This window comes from Equus caballus, chromosome 21 (assembly GCF_041296265.1).
Source record: "Equus caballus isolate H_3958 breed thoroughbred chromosome 21, TB-T2T, whole genome shotgun sequence".
NCBI lineage: Eukaryota > Metazoa > Chordata > Mammalia > Perissodactyla > Equidae > Equus > Equus caballus.
In genome coordinates, this window is record NC_091704.1 from 49972575 (window position 1) to 49989451 (window position 16877).

General features: G+C 34.6%; 2 pseudogenes; both read left to right on the forward strand.

Annotated features, from left to right (window-relative positions):
- The first annotated feature begins 1447 nt into the window (after nucleotides 1–1447).
- On the forward strand, nucleotides 1448–1898 carry LOC100629987 (FUN14 domain-containing protein 1 pseudogene; annotated as a pseudogene).
- Nucleotides 1899–1955: 57 nt separating this feature from the next.
- LOC100069226 (T-box transcription factor T pseudogene) overlaps nucleotides 1956–16877 on the forward strand; it is an 81597-nt pseudogene continuing 66675 nt past the window's right edge.

The window sequence follows — 16877 nt, forward strand, 5'->3', positions numbered from 1 at the left end:
AGCGGAGGAAGATGGGTATGGATGTTAGCTCAGGGCCAGTCTTCTTCAACAAGAAAGAGGAGGATTGGCAGCAGATGTTAGCTTAGGGCTAATCTTCCTCAAAAAAAAATAAAAATGTCTGAATACTAACATGAGCATCATTCAGCCACAAGCTGGTAACTCTACTACATATAAAACTAATTAAAGCAATATCAGACTCCTAAGAAATAAAACATTTAGAGCTGGGAAAGAAGAAGGAATTAAAAAAAATAGTAACTAATAACTATTATTGAGTAGTATATTTTTGTTTATTTTATTTATAATAAACAACACAGGTCTTATGAAGCCAAGTAATACAGCTTGTAAGATATTTATAGGTATTTCTAACAGAATTCATGGTACATAGAAATGGCCAGTCAATATTATTGGTATGACTCTCACTACCATTATGTCCACCATCCCTGAAAACAAATAATTTACTGTTGTCTATTGACGTGTCTAGAAAAGGAAATAGTACCAAGGGAAACAACAGATCAGCAGAGAGGAAATTAATTAAATATTAAATTAAATCTTGACAGCAGTCTCTCAGAGGCAGCAAAGAAATTCTGTTTATAATACAAAGCAAACAGACTTAACAGCTTTCCTCATTTACAGTATCTATTAGCTCAATCACAAGAGACACCTGCCCCGAAGTTTCTCTTCTCCCAACTCCTATTTTTGACTCCTAAAATCATGAGCTCTACAACCCAGCCTGGTAGATGCATTTATACCTTTCCTTTTTCTTTTTCCTTTCTCACAATGTTTTAGAGGCTTTCTAGTTTAGTTGTCTGTAATTTCAGAATAAGTTGAGTTATTCATCTTTTTCTGAATTTCATTTTAGTGCCTCCCAACAGACTACCATTGAGTAGACTCAGAGAATCCATCTTTTAAATCAAATATTAGACAAAATTCTGTGAATCCTTGTGTGTGAATATTTTTACCCCTGACATCGTTTCTGTCAATATTATTTTTTCTCTTTCCAACCTTTGCACTGAATTTGAGTTGTTGCACTGATAAACGCTATCAGGTATTCTAGGTTGTGTAGACTCTAAAGACCTGTTAACATGTACCTTTGGGAAACTATTAGAACTGTCTTCAAATTATCCTGCTGAGGCCAGAATTTTCTGATAAATAAATGCTATTAGTTTTGTAACTTATTAATTAAAAAAAATAATGGGAGAAAGTAGTAAAGACCTTCAATTCCAGAGGTTGAGAAAGCTTGGGAAGAGATGGCTGTGAAGTTCTTTTAATTTTGTCCAGCACAGGAAGACTGCTTTTCCTAGCAATACCACTTTTTTCACTTTCATGGCCATCCTAGGCCCTGAAGCTCTTGCTTCTGTGCCTATGACCCTCCCCTCCAGCCACAGTCCCTTGTTGACAGCTGAGTCCTCTCCACTTGGGTCTAGATTCCAAGGCTGGGTCAGTCTAGATGGGAATTCTCTCACTTAAATATGAAAGTGATGATGATTCTTATGAAGTGTTGGATTTAACTGAATCTATAAGAAGATATGTTTGGTAGAGTTGAGTGTTTGGCCACAGTTCAGGATTTATGGTAGAAAAATACTCAGTAGCCACCCAGATTGTAATGGGTGGAATGACTGGTCCGTGTGCAGGATTTTTGTTCCAGAAAGTTGGAAAACTTGGAGCAACTGCAGTAGGTAATGGCTTTCTTCTTGTTCAGACTTTCAGTCACAGTGGCTATGGACAGATCAACTGGGAGAGTTGAAAAAGAAACAAAGCAAGAAGACATGATCAAGAAATGAGCAAATAAAGCAGCACCTGAAATCAACATAATTGAAGAAGCAGCAGTATTTATCAAACAGGATATGATGATGTCCGGTGGATTTGTGGGAGGCTATTTGGTAGGGCTTGCATCCTAAGGACAGGAATGTTCTGTCACAATAGACTCAACTGTGAGAAAAAAAAGTGGTGGTGACATGGTAGTGTCTCAGCAATACAAGCCACCAGATTCTCCAGAGCGACAAGAATCAACAAACTGGACAAAGCTGAACACACAACTTAACACTTGCCTTCTGAAGCTTGGCAAACCAGTATCTGGTGACAAACAACCTATATGTATGTGTACAATAGCACTCCTGAGCAAAACATGGCTTTCATTATTTTAAAAATTTGCATCTGTTTGAAAATTAGCCTATAAAATATCACCTTTGGATGTAGATATGGAGAAATAGCAAATCTGAGTTTGTTCCCCAGTGAAATATTACCCTCTTTTTATTTAAAGAAGATATTCTTCATTGTGCTTTATAAGATAGTGCCAATAATTTAAAATTTGTATCATAACTTCAACATTAGAGCTGACTTTTTTGGGTATGTTTGCAATAAACTGAAGAACTGTAGTGCCCTTCTGTGGAAGGTCTTAGAAATAATAGAAGTATTAAAGATATCAGGGCTGGCCTGGTGGTGTAGTGGTTAAGTTCACACGGTCTGCTTCAGCAGCCTGGGGTTCACCAGTTTGGATCCTGGGTGCAGACCTACACACCGCTCATCAAGCCATGCTGTGGTGGCATCCCACATAGAAGAACTAGAAGGACTTACAACTAGGATATACAACTATGTACTGGGGTTTTGGGGAGAAGAAAAAGAGAGAGACTGGCAACAGATGTTAGCTCAGGGTCAATTTTCATCAATGAAAAAAAAGCATACCTAAAAAAAAAAATCCATTAAAGATATTAAGTAAATTCTACTCATGTAAAATAATGATAATAGACCAACAATCACTGCCTTTGCAAGTTCTGCAAGTGGATGGGCCCTGATTTAAAAGTTGTTTTTTAAAATTTATGGCATACCTGGTGACATATTTGGTCAGATTAGTGCAGCATGTGTCTCCCAAATCTTACCATTCTGTTTCTCTTGCAAGACCAGAACATGGCACTGCCTTTTGTGTTCTCTGCTTCTCAGAACAGAAAACAACGACAAAGAACAGGCAAGGTGGCTGGACTTTTAATCCACACTAAACCACAACTTCTTCTTAAAGGAGAATCTTCTAAGGAACTGCTGTTGGGCGTTTTACATGGATTGTAATGAGTTCTGAATGTATACAACTAAATTAAAAGCTATTTTTAATCAGCTGCATAATCGTTTCCTCAAGTGAGAGATAACTAATTTTAGTTTTTCTGTTTTCATTTGTGTTCGTTACAACGTTTTCTAAATTATAAGCCTGGAATCAATCATACTTGTGTGTGTGTTAATAAGACCAATCATTTCTAGGGCTGTCTATCTCATGCCATAGTGTATACAAATATTTATATGCAAAAACACTTTTGAAAATTCATGTAGAAAAAAATCATATCAGATAGTTCACTGATTAGATTGTACAAATATTGAGTATGTTAATAGTTATTCATCAAAACCAATTCTAGGTAAGTACAAGAACAGTAAAGGGAAGTCAGTTTTAAGTCACTCCTTTGTAAGTCAAAATTCAGAGCCTATAGGGTGTTAAAGATATCAGGGACATAATTTAAAAGACGTAAGTGATTGTGCTAAGGATATACTACCAGGCTAGCAATTCAGAAATCTTAACAATTAAGGTCAAAGCTATTGTGATTATTTTGTAGTGCCAGTCTGGGAATATTCTAGGAAGTATTTTCCAAACTTCCTGGATGGTAAGTGTTACCAGACTAGATCGTTAAATATGTTGATTACCAGCCCTCTGCCCTAAGAGGTCCTCATTCAGCAGGTCGTGTTGAGACGGCGTCATCTATAGTTTACTAAGCATCTCGTGGGACTCTTCCGGCAAGCTTGAAAATCACCAAGACTAGAGAAAATCCATGACCTTGGCGCACTCTGAGTCTTCTAATCTTCCTATTTGTACTCAAAGTTTGTGAAGCAGGTTATAAGTATTACATTATATAAAGTATTTTATCAGCACTTGCTCACCTGTTCCTACTTGTGACCGACAGCTGTATGAACTATTTGATATATGTTTCATATATTCTTTACTTGGCCTGAAGAATGCACATGCATTCTCAAACTTAATGTGCATAACAATCTCTTGGACAAGTCATTAAAATGCAAATTCATGCTCTGCCACATAGAATCTGATTCATTTGGTCTCTCGTGGGACCTAGGAATTCACATTTGAAGTAAGCACTTCTGCTGATTCTGATGAAAGTGCTGTGAGGGTTACATATTGAGAAACCCCACTGTAGATGACTAATAAATTAAAATCACAGTAACTGCTGGGAACCGCCTCAGACTCGATATTCACCTAAATCTAGGCAAACACCCAAATCTAGGAAATACCTCTGTATTTGGGTGTTCTTATCAGCTGCCAACTTATTAACTGAATTTTACAATAAACGATGTACTTGACTCATAGGGCACTATCTTTATTAATTGTAATTATTTTGAGATGCATTCTGTTAAAAAAAGAGCTCAAGGTCAGAACTTCGAGGTGATTTAATTAAAACAAAACTTATATTTTTTGTGACTTAGGTGAACTTTTTTTTTAACATCCAAGCAAAAAAGACAAAGTTTGCAATTCTAATTATACTCTTTACCTATGTATCAGAAACTCCACAAAGAAACTGAGATTGTTTCCCTGCAGGAAATCTTAAAATTTTGCAATTCACATTTTTAGTAGGTAAAATACAGCTTTCATTACTATGCACAACAAGATAGAGATTTTAGATTTATGTCAGAATTTAAATGTTTCTGATCCTTTTTGCAATAAAATGGTATGCACACGTTTTAAGACAGTTGAATTACTGTGCTTCTCACTAATGATTTGAGTAAATTTTGCATGAATTGTTATAATATTTCTGAACCTCGCTAAATATTGCATTTGCAGGATTTTATTTTAGAACCACAGCTATCATGTATCTTAATTGTCGTAATCCTGAAAAACAGTGAATACATTTCACTTGGTCAAATTTCCATTCTGACTTCTTTTAAATGTTTAATCTTGAACATCAGATTTAATAGCAAGAGTTGATTCAAAATTTGAAGGTGTCTGATTTGAAGAAGAATGAAACTATCAATCCTATAGTGATTAAAATAATGGATAAACAAATATATTAACCATATGAACAGTTTATTTTATATTGGTGTATCAGTATTATAAATTCAGTAAGATTTGTCAATGTGTTCAGTTTCATGTTTTTTATTCCAGAAGATATAGTCCAATTTAATGAAGAATAATAACACTGGCTTTCTCATGGAGATATTACTACAATGCAATCAGCAAAGCATATCAACAATTTGGGTAAATAGTGCTTGTGTGTGTGTGTGTGTGTGTGAATGCACATGTATGCCTCCGTCCACACACACACATATGTGCTTTAATTAGAATATGTGTTTTAAATACAATTTAATTTGTCAGTATGGACAAGTTTTGATTTCTATTTTGATCAGAGAACATTATTAATTTGATCATGCCACTGATCATTTATTTCTGATTTCCTAAACAATTATTTTAAACAGAAATCATACTTCTCTTTCTCCAGGTTGGTTTTTCTCATGAAACTCATTTGTAGAAAAATAGCATCTTGATGGAGAAAAGGAGAAAGACTGCACAGTCTGACCCCAGATTCAGAGGGATGGCTTCACATCTTCATCCCTGACATCAAAAGGACAGACATCATAACGCTTTAAAGCTTGAGCTTTTATTTGATTGAAATTAGGAAGGTACTATGAGCTTTAAATTTGTTTACCTGAAAACATCAAATTTGATATAACTTTTACAATATTATATCCTAATTTACTTTACACATGCCATTGCCATAGTCAAATGCTCTTTTGTTTTGAGAAATGAAAATAAGTTTCCCTTAATGAATATTATTTTGATTTATGTTATACTGTAAGTAATTGTTTTTAATATCTAAGAATTAATACTTTTACAACATTTTAAAAACTGAGCAAGTTACAATTTGTGAGAATTTAAAGACCAAAAAAAGTCCTCATTTATGAAATAAAAAATTGAGAAGTGGGGGCCAGCCTGGTGGTGTAGTGGTTAGGTTTATGCTCTCCACGTCCATGGGCTGGGTTCACAGGTTCAGATCCTGGGCACAGACCTACACATTGCTCATCAGGCCATGCTGTGGCGGCATCCCACATACAAAATAGAGGAAAATTGGCACAGATATTAGCTCAGGGGACAATCTTCCCCACCAAAAATAAAAAATAAAAAAAATTGAGAAGTCATGATTATTACAATTATTAAAGTTTGGTGTGAGCAACGCTTAAAAAGATTCATAAACCTGTGTTCCATCTAATATCACTGAATATAACTGATAACTGTGTTTTCAATTCTAGGAAATCATTCTACATACTTATTTGTCCAGGAGATTAGTTAAACAAATGTCCCTAACCTATTTAAATTTGTCATCTCAATTGAAGACAGGTCTCAAGAAAGTGAATTGGTAGACTCTGAAACACATGGACACACTTTGTGGCTGTCCTATTATTGGAGGCTAAAAGGTAATTACAAATCACAGAGGTGGCAGTGGCTCAAAGGGGTCAGGTTAGAAAGACAAGGAGAAAAATTATGGTCTAATTTAAAAGAAGAAAAAGGATTTGTGTTTAAACCCAATTGAGTTATTTAATGAGTAGATTTAGAGAAAGGATGGTTCCCCGTCATACCACTTCAGCATACTGAATAGCTCAAGGGGAAAATATTGCAAGGAAGCTTTAATTAATTTCCTTCATCTAATCCCTCTGTTAACAATGAATGGGCCTCTGTCACATGCATCATATGAATTCCAAGGACAAAGTAAAAGCCGTTTAAAAGTAGTCTTATCCCAGTAAGGTTATTAAGAGACCATTTCTAAGTTCTTCATTAAAGTTAATGCATTTAACACTAATACCATTCAAAATCCATATTACAGTCTAGCCATTTCATAAAATATTGATTGCTTTGGTGTGTCCTTATATACTATCTTATTATGTTTTTAAGCAACTTAGTGAGGCAAAAGTCCAGGTTATTTAGTTCCAACTTGTTGTGAAAGATTGCAACTCTTGTAACAGCTTTAAATAGCAATAGCTCTTAACGTCCTCCTTTGGGGACATGAGTTTCTATATCTAAAATTGAGGGCTAGCCCTATAGCTCTTGTATTTTATCTAGAGTTTTTCTCTCTCAGGGTCACACAAAAGGATAGGAGATTAATGAGGTGACATATTAAAAAGTTTTATGAATGATAAATATTATTCCTACTTCTCCGTAGGAGAAATGGAGTCATATGTAGGTTAAGTAACCATTAAAACAGTTATCCTTTGAAAGGATTCATTTATGCTGCATTTAACTGCATTACAAGTCCTTACTCTCTGCCACTATTCTTAACTGTCACTTTGAGTGCCATAGGTGTGGTGAGGGTAGGTATCGTGTGTAAAAAGATGCAAATTTTGAATCAATTAAACTATCTTTCAAACAGAGATTAATATATCAAGTCTAATGCTCAAATAACAGATTTTTGCTTACCCATGCCAAAAAACCACTTTTGTTAGCATTTTCTTTAATATAATAGGACGGGAGAAAAAGAGATGGGTTTGCACATAAACGTATTTCTCTTCAGTAAACTTGCTTCCTCAAACCTCTATTAAGACACTTTCAACTGAAAAGATGGTGTAGAAAGAGCTTCACAGTCTATGTTGAAGAGTAGTTCTAGAATACTCCCCCACTGATAGCTGTAGAGCAGGTTTGAAGGGAATGACGACACCTCTCATGATCTCGAGGAAGTTCTTTTTCTTTTTTTTCTTTCAAAACATAGCTTCATTCAGTATTATGACTACAATAGCTTGTTCTATAAGCTCCCACAACATTTTCAGCCTAACAGTAATAAAGTATCATTTTAAGGATTAATTTCTTCACCAAGACGTTTGAAAAATATATTTTGAGCATAAGGGCTAGAATGGAAGAGTGTCTTACAGTGTACTGGGAGGGGAAGTGGGAAAGTTAAAGCAAAGTAAAGTAAAAGACACAAAAAGTATCATTTTCTTATATTATTTTACATGAAATAAAATTTAATTAATTAATAATCTATAGAGTGCTAAGCATAGCAAAGCACGCTAAATTAAATGACAAATAAAATCAGAGACTAAAGAGAAATCTTCATAGATTTATTCATCTGTAGAAATTGGAGCCTAAGATAAAGAAAGGACATGGAGAGAATTATTTTTTAAACTTTCATACAAAATATTAAAAATCCGTTGATATCAAATAAGTTCTTTGTATTTAGGCCTCCAATGTGAGTGGTGGTAGCTATTTCAACATCCCTAAATCTTTCATAAATGAATTTCAAATTTCATATACATATATATATATGTATGTATGTATATATAGACGAGAAATGTCATGATTTTTTAAAGTAATTAACTCATATGAAAAATAAGAAGAAATGGAGGAGGAAGAGATGAAAGAGGAGGTGGTAGAAGCAGAGGAGAAGGACAAAGGAAATGCATCCTTAGTACCAACAAAAACAAATGATCAAGAGAAAAATGTACTCTACATACAAAGAACTGGGGAGGTCAGCATCTGGCCTTTCTGGAAATCTGCTTTCCTATCATTTGGTCCAATTTACCTTAGGCATAGCCATGTATTTTCCCCTTACTTTCCAAATGCATGGAAACACACTCAAACTTCCCACATTTTCTAAGATCTGACTGGAGTAAGTTCATGTCTTGAACACACAACGAGTTCCCTACTATCATCTAAGCAGAGCCGAAATGTGCCGTGAAACGATACCACAGGGAGGTAAAACACAGCATAGGGTGATATACATTTTTGGAAGCAAGCAAAGAAGACTTTCCTAATAGAGGAAAGAACTACCAAAGCTAGTTAAGGCCTGAGATGTTTCGAGGTCCCTGAAAGTAAAAGTTCAACATGAATGAAACATAATGAGAGAGGAAGAGAACGCTATAGAATGAGCTTAAAGGAGTAGAAAAAAATCATATCAAGAAAAAATCTAAGATTATTCTTAGCTTTGGATTTTATTAAATAGAAAAGAGAAACTATGGAAATACTTTACATGGGATAACAGTGGGATGATTTTCTGTTTGCATAAATTGTTTCCTTTGCAGTGTGAATACTGGGTTGGAAGGGAAAAAAACAGAACTCAGATTAACCGGTTAGGGATCATTTCAGTGATTAAACAGAGAGATGGTGGTAGTTGGAAGGTGACAGTAGAAATAAAGAAAAATGAAGAAGGAAGTAAAATCAAGAACTCTTGGTGACTTGTGAGAGGTGGGCAAAGGTGTGAAGATGTCTTATGTCATAGCTGTATGAATAGAATGTAAATCTTATTTACCAAGAAAAGGATTTTGGAATAGGAGACATTTTGATGGAGTGATATCATGAGTTAAGTCTGGGATGTATAAAGTTTGAGTGGAGTTGTCCAACTGTCTGTAAGATATATCAAGTAGGGAAAATAAAAGAATTCTAGGTGAAAGAGCAAGCATGTGGGTAAAATGGGCTTACAGACAAGCAGAGGTATCAGATTAGATTTAAAACTTACCTTGTCCATTTACAATTTTCCTAATCAAATGATTTTACCTCAATTTCCTCACCTGCATCTCTTGGCACTTATCTCAGAGGATTATTGTGGAAATTCAATGAGATATTATATGTAAGTCACTTGGCATGAGTCTAGAGTTTTATATATATTCACAAGTGTTAACTATTATCATGATCACCATCATCACCATTTAAACCTCTGAGGATGTATGCAGTCTCTTAGAAGGAAGGGTAAATGTCTCAAGAATAAATGAGCAACCTCAGCATTAAGAAGCAAGGTAGAAGAAGAGAATCCAGAACACAAGACTGAGGAATGCAGGCAGCAGTGGAAGTGGAAGAATAATTCTGAAAGTGTTACGCCATAGATAGGAAGAGGGGAGGGTATTTCAACAGGGAGGGCACAACTTTGTCAAAAAACCTGGGTCAAAGGAAGATGAAGGGTGAAAAAATGTCCATTAACAATAAGGATATATTGAATACAATTGCAAAGAAAATTAAATAAAACATAAAGGTGAAACTGGCATGGTGTGGGCATGAAGTTTTCAGAAGGTAACTATGCATGAGTAGCTGAAGGCTAGTGTTACTGAAACATTTACCCATAACAGATGGCATGGTTTGGGAGATTGAAGAGAGTAAAAGGAGAAGGAAAAGAAAGGAAGCTGACCATTTTGTCAAATGATTGAGGAAAACCTGGGCCATATATGATGGAATTAATCTTGCTATTTTTTTGGAGGAGAGAATGCTTTTGGGGTATGAGAGAATTGAGCTGTGTTCTAGAAGAGAAGCATATGGTCAAATAATCCTCTAAATATGCAAGTATTGCCAATGGCTTGCTTCAATGGAGTAGTGATCATCGGTAACATGATCTCAAGGAAGTGGTGGGAACAAGAAAAGTTTGTGTTGAAAGTTGTTACAACTTGTTTGGTCAATGGTCCATACTGTCTTATACATGGAAATGTTGCATAATATCAATCATATAGATCCAGGGTCATTCCTTAAAGCAGAGACATTTTACAATGTCTCAATCCTATAATATTTCTCCTTCCATACACAGATAATTCTCATAAAATAAAGCCATCTACAGCATCCATGAATTTTCTAGTATTTCAGAGACCATCTCTCCTTGAAAAGAGACTAATTCTCATCAGCACTTGTTCATTTTCAAGCCCCATCAAATTAATTGCAAATCTCACATCAATTATCATATTATTTCTCTCCTTTTCTTCATCAATAAACATCTTGAGAAAATTTCCTGCTCTTAATCTCTATTACTTTCTTTTTCACCTTTAGGAGTTTTTCTGCGTCTTAAATGTGGGCATTTCTATAAAAATTTTTTTCTACCTTCTAATCTCTCCTCATTCTCCATATTCTCATGCAGCAATTTGATTTTCAGACGTGTGCTCATTCTGGATGATATGCAGACACTTTCAGCTCAGACTCAATTCTAACTGCTGACATTTTTAGTTCCACACTAGGAGGTAAGGGACTAGGAATGAAATTGAGCAGAAAGTCAGATAGGTAAACTACTGCTGAAACCATGGCTGAGCCAAGGACATGTGATGGTAAATTTATTCCAGATCCCAAGATTGGAATGGTCCTAGAGGGAAGAGGAGATAAATATATTGGACCAACACAAGACGGTCAGCTGGAATTGATATATTGGATTAATCTGGGACTCTGAAAGGACTATACCCTTTTGGAAAAATTAACAAAAAAACAGTGCATGCTATTAGCATAACAGAAATCTTCTGAAATGGCCTGAGTGCTAGATGGAGAAGGGAGAGAATGTCTCATGAGAAATCATAACTATAATTCTGCTATGTTGTAGGATTGGGGTTTAATTTAACTTAATTTATTTATTTATTGCTGAGGAAGATTCACCCTGAGCTAACACTTGTTGCCTATCTTCCTCTTTTTGCTTGAAGAAGATTTGCCCTGAGTTAATATCTGTACCTATCTTTCTCTATTGTGTATATGAGTCACCACCACAGCATGGCTGTCAACAAGTAGTGTAGGTCTGTGCCTGGGAGCCAAACTGGGGCTATTGAAGCAGAGCATGCCAAACTTAACCACTAGACCAGTGGGGCTGGCTTGGATTTGGGTTTTAAATTTACACTACCCATAGAGTCAAGAAAACAAACAGTCAAAAAGTTAAAGACATGACTAACTGGTACAACTCCAGAATCTCAGCAGAAACAAAAGAAAATATTTTTCAGGTTAACCGTTCTGGTGGTTATAAAGTATTGATTTGCCTTTTCCCTGATGTCTAATGAAGTTAAACACTTTTTCCTATACGTATTGGTTATTTGGGTGTCTTTCTTTGTAAAAGGCTGGTCCAAGTCTTTTGTTCATTTTCTCCTGAATGTCGGTCTGTTGCTAATAAATTTTTTGAATTTCTTAACAAGTTTTAATGGGTATCTTATAAGTATGTGTATTACAAATATATTTTCCTATACTGAAGTTGGCCTTTTTAGACTCTTAAGCATGTCTTTTGGTGAGTAGAAAGCCTTTCTTTTACATACACTTGAGTTTTTTCCTCTATGGTTAGTGGTTTCTGAGTTTAAGAGATCTTTCACATTCACCAGAATTGCTAAAATAAAAAGACAAACAGTACCAAGTGTTGACAACTATATGGAGCAACTGAACATCTAGTGTTAATTGACTCAACTATTTTGAAACTGTCAGTATTGTACTAAAGCTGAACAATATTATTCCATATGACCCAACAATTCCACTCTTAGATATGTAGCCTATATGTATAAATGCCTATGCATACTTAACTAAAAACGTGCACAAAAAACAGTTGGCATCAACTCTACAAATAATAACCAAAAAATGGAAATCCATCAACAATAGAGTGAAAACACAAATTGTGTGATAGTCACACAATGGAATGATAAGGAATAAACTGGGTCTACACACAATAGTTCAAGGTCTGAAGATGATTTTTCCCTCCTTACTGGTAAATTAATCTTTGTATTATTATTTTTTGCCTTGGGGCTCTAAGACTTTTTTTTATCCAAGAAGTCTAAAATTGTCACTTTGGCTGTGTCTTGGCACTGATTATTATGACTACATTTACTCTGCAGCTTTAGATAATTATTTCAATACATAGTTCTATATATTTTTTGAAGTGTTTCTATTTTTGACTTAATTTGTTATTCTCTCTTCTTCAACAACAAACATTATGCATAAGTTAGATCTCTTTTTGTGCCGTATATATCTATCATTTCCTCCCTATTGATACATAAATCTTCATTTTCCCCAGCTAATTAGTGTTTATTCTCTCAAATCATCCCTCTATGTAACTTTTTCAGCCTATTCTTTTTGCAGCTTCCAGAGTACAATATATTTATTTTTCTTTTCCTTTCTTGTTCTTTTCAACCCTGAGTTCAATCAAGACACTTTTTATTGGCTTCTGTTGTCTCATCATTTCTTATGTGAGTCATATCTCCTATTAGATCACCTTTTCCAAAGAAAACCATTTTCTTTAATCTCTTTTATAACATAGAAAAGGTAGATAAGAATTGGATTGTTCTAATTTCTGATTCAACAGTTGCGGTGTGCATTTTTTTCCTGTATCTTTTTGGTACGATCTTTTCATTATTTTTAGTATTTTTCTAAATTACGTTTTACAATTGTCTATAAATATGTCTTCCAATAATTGTCAAAGTGCTCATTTTTCTAGGATGGCTGTTTACTGAACATTTTATATTGGAGGTTTAAGAGAGTCAGCTTGGGAAACAGGCCTCTTGGACTTAGAAATGTTTTCACAGTACTTTCCTGCCACCTCAGCACTGAAAGTACGTCTCTGCCCTGTATTTCTTTTCCCTTCCTTTTAGTTTTGCACTAAAGTGGTATATTTTAGAGTGTTTGTTTTCATCTGCTTATTTTCTTGTTAGTTCATTGGTAACGTTTTCTTTATTTTTCTTCAATTGTTTGTATATTGGAGGAGTATTCGTGATTGGTGATACAATTAAGTTAGTCGAGATAAATATTAGGAAACCTTATTGTCACTAATCCAGTGAACTTTATTTCAGGCAAGAGGGTATTACAAAAAGCTTGGTGTAAGACAGTAACGTAAGATTTACATTTTAAGAGGATCTGGATCGTACCAGAGTGAAGGAATTTCTAGTAGTCGAGAGAGAATGCTCAATATTGATATGTTGGTGCTAGTGAGATATAAAAGAAAATACCTAAAGTGACTAACAAATGGATGTATGAATATGTCTAGACCCAAAATCTCACATACAAAGGAAAAAAATGTTTTAGAATGAAGAAAATGACCTGGAGATTCCTGTGGAGCATATTAGTTTCTTGAGGCAGCTAAAGTCACTTGGTTAATGTGATTTCACCTTTATTACTCGTTCCTTAACAAATATTTGTAGTGCCTACTGTGTGTCAGCCTAAGAGCTAGGTACACAGCAAGGAACGAAACAGAAAATGTTCCAGTCCTCATATATTCTAGTATATGTAGAGTAAGAAGCAGCCTACAAAAAATGAATGGGAGAACGTATAAAGGAGAGTGTGTAATTGAGGTTGAAAATATACACAATAAGAAAGATAAAATAAGGAAAGAATGATGACATAGAAGCACTTGCTATGTGTTAAGAATAACATAATTACTAACAGTTAAGACCTTTCCATTTAATTCAATGTGTAACAAATTGTTTGCCTCTGTGAATATTCATAGAGATAGTGAGGATGTGAAAGAAAGTATAACTTATCTCTGGAGCATATAGGTAGGAAATTTTATATAAGAGAAAACATAAGAGCTAGAATGATGAATAGATGTGTACTTATGATAGAAAGACAATTTTAGGCAGAAGGGTAGCATAAACAAGTATATGAAGATGAGGACTATAAGGGTCAGAGCAAGGAACACAATATGGGTGAGGATTATATTGAGAAATAAAACTAACTCAGAGAGTTATTTTTGAATTTTGGTAAGAAATGTGGCCTTTTCACTAAAGATACTTGAAAACGTTTTAATAATGGGAAGACATAACATATTGACTTTAGAAATATCACTTGAATTCAATCTAGAACATTGAATTGGAAATAAAAGCCAAGGACACTACAGTCACGCCTCACTTACAAACAGGGATATATTCTGAGAAATGCATCATTGGGCAATTCATCATTGTGCAAACAACACAGAGTGTACTCACACAAGCCTAAATGGTATAGCCTACTACACATCTAGGCCAAAAGGTACTGTGGGACCACCATCATATATGCAGTCTGTCATTGATGAAAAGATCATTATGTTGCACATGACTATTCTTATGAGCTATGTGTCATATTCAATGAGAGAGCTGAGGTTCTGCATTAAAGCACTAATAATTGTAATGGTTAAGGAAAGTGTTTTATTTATTTTTGATGTTCAGGAATGGTGAAGACCAGTTTGATCTGTTAATGAAAATTTGGGAGTAAAGCTGGTTTGAAAGGAAATATCAGTTTTACAAATGAGGAGTTTGAAGACATCATATAATATACTGGTAGCAACATGGAGTGGACACTTAGTAAGGTACATGGATATGGGCATCAGTTTCATAACAGGTACAGAAATCAGGAAAAACTTCTTGGCTAATAGCAAAACCCAGGGGTGTGTAAGAGATTGCTCAAATTGAGGTATATGTATGTGTATAAATATAGATACACACACATACACACAGAGAGCTAATTCACAAATGAACATGCCCATGTACTTTACACCCAGATCAAGAAAGAAAATCATACACTATGTACTCTTTTGAGTCTCTATTCATTGAGTCAACAGTATGTTTGAGGGAGTCATCTATAGTGCATATAATTTTTAGGTAATTCATTCTCATTCTATGCAGTATTCTATTGTGTAAATTTCCAAAGTTAACCAATTCTGGTGTCACAGGATGAGGACATCAATATTTTTAAGGTTTGACAGGATTATTGAAGTCATAAAACACATAGAAAGGGACATTTCCTGGTGATACATGGTGAACCATGACAAAAATTCAGTAGAGGAAAAGGTATAGAGAACATGAATTTTTTTAATAATATCTGATACAATGAACATCAGATAAAACAAGAAATGTAAACTTTCCATTACATTTGGCAATTATTGGCAACTTGTTTAAAGCTGTCCAATAGAGAAAGATGGACAGAGTTGAAGAGTCTGGATGAGTAACGTTTGAATAAAAGGAGGAAGAATATAGAGATTGTTGTTTTATGCAATTTTTTTTTTCCTCTCCAAAGCCCCCACGCATGGTTGTATATCCTAGTTGCAAGTCCTTCTAGTTCTTCTGTGTGAGCCACCACCACAGCTTGGCAACTGATAGACGAGTGGTGTGGTTCCACGACTGGGAAATGAACCCAGGCTGCTGAAGTGGTAAGAGCAAACTTTAACCACAAGACCATTGGGGCTGGTTCACAAATGTTAATAAATAATATTTCACAATAATTCACAATATTAATAAATCAATATATACTGCAGTAGTCACAGGAGTACATAGGTTTTAGAATACTCTTATTGTTGTTGTTATTTATTTTTTACTTATGGTGAGAAATACTTGAATATTTTTATATATACACAGAAAAGAGTGACTGGTAAGAGGACTAAAATTGTAGAAGGAAGAAAATATTCATTTCAGTACTGAAACAGGCAGAAGAGGAAAGAATTCAATGCAGAGACAGTTGATGTCAGTTTGCAAAAGAAATGAGCACCTATCCTTTGCAGCTGAGGAAAATGAAACATATAGTTGAGTTTTTAAATTAAAAATACAAGTTGATTGACAAAGAGAATAGCTATGAATCTTGTGTCTTCCAATCTCCATAATTCTAGTGAAGTGTAAGGCAAGGTTACGAGCTGAGAAAGGAGGATAGCAGTGACATAGAGGTTACTTCACCCTGTGCCATCTTGTAATAGCTAATTCATGGGAAGCTTTAAGGTATGAGGAATTCGAATGACAAAGTAGTTGAAATGATTGATGAAGATTTAATAGAGAACTGTGACCAAAAAACAAGTATTGAATCAGAATGAATGGGTTTGAAACCCACTTCTACCACTTATGTATTTTGTGACTTTAAGTTTCAGATTATTCATCTCTAAAATGAGAGAAGAATAATTTATGTGCCTATAAGATTGCTATGAAGATACAATAAAATAATATAGGTAAAATGATAGACACACTATCTCAATAAATATTAGTTGCTCTTTTTTTTTTGATAAGTCAGGAGACCTATAATGACAAGATAAAAACGTTGAGACGTTGATAGAGTAGGAAAACAGCAATGGTTCAAGACAAATGATATATTCATTTTCACTTTTTTAGATAAAAAATAAGTGAAGCGAGGTGAAGGAACTGAAAGGATAAAGTTTTAGTAAAAAAAAAATAAAGTAGATTAGCATTCA